The sequence below is a fragment of the Arachis stenosperma genome, chromosome 6 (genome assembly GCF_014773155.1).
Source record: "Arachis stenosperma cultivar V10309 chromosome 6, arast.V10309.gnm1.PFL2, whole genome shotgun sequence".
In the NCBI taxonomy this organism is placed as follows: Eukaryota; Viridiplantae; Streptophyta; class Magnoliopsida; order Fabales; family Fabaceae; genus Arachis; species Arachis stenosperma.
Window position 1 is genome coordinate 25461024 of NC_080382.1, and position 4134 is coordinate 25465157.

At 35.2% G+C, this 4134-nt stretch overlaps 1 non-coding gene across 1 annotated transcript; it reads left to right on the forward strand.

The window, feature by feature from the left end:
* Positions 1-202: 202 nt before the first annotated feature.
* LOC130937093 (small nucleolar RNA R71) lies at positions 203-310 on the forward strand. Its single transcript, XR_009068327.1, has one exon. It is a non-coding gene; the product is annotated as a small nucleolar RNA R71 (small nucleolar RNA).
* Positions 311-4134: the final 3824 nt, after the last annotated feature.

Consider the following 4134-nt stretch of genomic DNA (forward strand, 5'->3'; position numbering starts at 1 on the left):
CCTTCTTTTGAGGCGTCCCATTGTTCATGGAATTTCTCTCAGAAGTGTATATGAACTGGTTATTTGCAACCATGTCAATAAGTTCTTGAGCTTCTGCAGGCATTTTCTTTAGGTGAATGGATCCACCTGCAGAATGGTCCAATGACATCTTGGAGAACTCAGATAGACCATAATAGAATATATCCAAAATGGTCCACTCTGAAAGCATGTCAGAAGGACACCTTTTGGTCATCTACTTGTATCTTTCCCAAGCTTCATAGAAGGATTCACCATCTTTTTGTTTGAAAGTCTGAACATCCACTCTAAGCTTACTCAGCTTTTGAGGAGGAAAGAACTTAGCCAAGAAGGCCGCGACCAGCTTATTCCATGAGTCCAGGCTATCTTTAGGTTGTGAATCCAACCATATTCTAGCTCTATCTCTTACAGCAAAGGGGAAAAGCATGAGCCTGTAGACTTCAGGATCTACTCCATTAGTCTTAACAGTCTCACAGATCTGCAAGAACTCAGTTAAAAACTGGTAAGGTGTAGTATAGTCACCAAGCATCCTCCTTGCATTATTATTTTTGGCTGCCATCTCATCTTCCTTTTCAAAAATTTCTGTAAGGTTGTCTCTGGATTATTGTAATTTAGCTTCTCTTAGTTTCCTCTTCAGAGTCCTTTCAAGTTCAAGATCTGCTTCAATAAGAATATTCTTGTCCTTGCTCCTGCTCATATGAAAAAGAAGAGAACAGAAAATAATAATAGGGATCCTCTTTACTACAGTAGAGAGATTCCTTTATGTTAGTAGAAGAAGAAGGGAATAGAAGAAGGAAAAGGTAAGAATCCAAACACAGGGGTGAAGATAGAGTTCGAATTCTTGAGATGAAAAGAAGTGTTAGTAAATAAATAAATAAATAGAATAAGATGAGGGAGAGAGAATTTCGAAAATAAATTTTGAAAAAGAGTTAGTGATTTTCGAAAATTAAGAGAGGAAAAATAATTAAAATTAAAATTTAAAACAATTAGTTAATTAAAAAGAATTTTGAAAAAGGGGAAAGGAATTTTCAGAAATCAGAGAGGGAAAAGTAGTTAGTTGGTTTTGAAAAAGATAAAAAACAAACAAAAAGTCAATTAGTTAGTTGAAAAAGATTTAAAAATCAATTTTTGAAAAGATAAGAAGTTAGAAAAGATATATTGAAATCAAAATTTTTTTGAAAAAGATAGAAAGATATGATTGAAAAAGATTTAATTAAAAAGATATGATGGAAAAGATATTTTGAAAAAGATTTGATTTTAAAATCAAAATTGATTACTTGACTAACAAGAAACTAAAAAATATGATTCTAGAATTTAAAGATTGAACCTTTCTTAACAAGAAAGTAACAAACTTCAAATTTTTGAATCAATCACATTAATTGTTAGTAAGGTTTTCAAAATTTTGAAATAAAGATAAGAAAAAGATTTTGAAAATAAAGTTTAAGAATTTTCGAAAATAATAAAAAAATGAAAAAAATTTGATTTTTGAAAAAGATTTTGGAAAGATAAGATTTTTAAATTTGAAAATTTGACTTGACTTGTAAGAAATAGTTAAGTTTTTTTAAAATTTTTGACTAAGTCAACTCAAATTTTTGAAATTTTGAGAGAAATAAGGAAAAGATTTTTTTTTTGAATTTTTAATGATGAGAGAGAAAAACATAAAAATGACTCACAACATGAAAATTAAGAATCAAAACACATGATGCATGTAAGAATACTATGAATGTCAAGACACCAAGAACACTTTGAAGATCAAGATGAACATCAAGACTTATTTTTAAAAAATTTTTGATGCAAAGAAAACATGCAAGACACCAAACTTAGAAATCTTTCATGTTTAGACACTATGATTGCAAAAATGCACATGAAAAACATCATATAACACAAAACAAGAAAATTTAAAGATCAAACAAGAAGACTTACCAAGAACAACTTGAAGATCATGAAGAACATTATGAATGCATGAATTTTCGAAAATGTAAGAATAAGATGAATATGCAATAGACACTGGTGCACGAAATTGCAATCACACTTTTGCAATGCCGCACAACTAACCAGCAAGTGCACTGGGTCGTCCAAGTAATACCTTACGTGAGTAAGGGTCGATCCCACGGAGATTGTCGGCTTGAAGCAAGCTATGGTTATCTTGTAAATCCTAGTCAGGATATCAGAAATTATCAGGATTGATTGTGAAAAGCAAAGGAACCTGAAATAGGTACTTGTTTTGCAGTAATGGAGAATAGGTTGAGGCTTTGGAGATGCTCGGCCTTCTGAATCTCTGCTTTCCTACTGTCTTCTTCTTCAAGCACGCAAGGCTCCTTCCATGGCAAGCTGTATGTAGGGTTTCACCGTTGTCAATGGCTACCTCCCATCCTCTCAGTGGAAATGTTCAACGCACCCTGTCACGGCACGGCTATCCATCTGTCGGTTCTCAATCAGGCCGGAATAGAATCCAGTGATTCTTTTGCGTCTGTCACTAACGCCCCGCCTTCAGGAGTTTGAAGCTCATCACAGTCATTCAATCATTGAATCCTACTCAGAATACCACAGACAAGGTTTAGACCTTCCCGATTCTCTTGAATGCCGCCATCAGTTCTAGCTTATACCACGAAGATTCCGGTTAAAGAATCCAAGAGATATCTACTTAATCTAAGGTAGAACAGAGGTGGTTGTCAGGCACACGTTCATAGTTGAGAATGATGATGAGTGTCACGGATCATCACATTCATCCGATTTAAGAACAAGTAATATCTTAGAATGGAAGCAAGCATGATTGAATGAGAAACAGTAGTAATTGCATTAATCCATCAACACACAGCAGAGCTCCTCACCCGCAACCATGGGGTTTAGAGACTCATGCTGTAAGAAGTACACAAAGAAACGTGTAAAGTGTCATGAGGTACAGATACAATGTCAAAAGATCCTATTAATAGTGAACTAGTAACCTAGGGTTTACAGAATTGAGTAAATGACAGAAAAATCCACTTCCGGGCCCACTTGGTGTGTGCTTGGGCTGAGCATTGAAGCATTTTCGTGTAGAGACTCTTTTCTGGAGTTAAACGCCAGCTTTCATGCCAGTTTGGGCGTTTAACTCCAAGTTTTATGCCAGTTCCAGCGTTAAACGCTGGAAGTTCTGGGGCTGATTTGCAACGCCGGTTTGGGCCATCAAATCTCGGGCAAAGTATGGACTATTATACATTGCTGGAAAGCCCAGGATGTCTACTTTCCAATGCCGTTGAGAGCGCGCCAATTGGGCTTCTGAAGCTCCAGAAAATCCACTTCGAGTGCAGGGAGGTTAGAATCCAACAGCATCTGCAGTCCTTTTCAGCCTCTAAATCAGATTTTTGCTCAGATCCCTCAATTTCAGCCAGAAAATACCTGAAATCACAGAAAAACACACAAACTCATAGTAAAGTCCAGAAAAGTGAATTTTAACTAAAAACTAATAAAAATATACTAAAAACTAACTAAATCATACTAGAAACATACTAAAAACAATGCCAAAAAGCGTACAAATTATCCGCTCATCACAACACCAAACTTAAATTGTTGCTTGTCCCCAAGCAACTGAAAATCAAAATAGAATAAAAAGAAGAGAATATACTATAGACTCCAAAATATCAAAGAAACATAGTTCCAATTAGATGAGCGGGATCAGTAGCTTTTTGCTTCCGAACAGTTTTGGCATCTCACTTTATTCTTTGAAGTTCAGAATGATTGGCATCTTTAGGAACTCAGAACTCAGATAGTGTTATTGATTCTCCTAGTTAAGTATAATGACTCTTGAACATAGCTAGTGTATGAGTCTTGGCTGTGGCCCAAAGCACTCTGTCTTCCAGTATTACCACCGGATACATACATGCCACAGACACATAATTGGGTGAACCTTTTCAGATTGTGACTCAGCTTTGCTAGAGTCCCCAATTAGAGGTGTCCAGGGTTCTTAAGCACACTCTTTTTTGCCTTGGTTCACAACTTTATTTCTTTCTTTTTTCTTTCCTTTTCTTTTTCTTCTCTCTTTTTTTTTCAAAATTTTTTTTTTTGAATACACTGCTTTTTCTTGCTTCAAGAATCAATTTGATGATTTTTCAGATCCTCAATAACAGTTCCCCTTTTTTT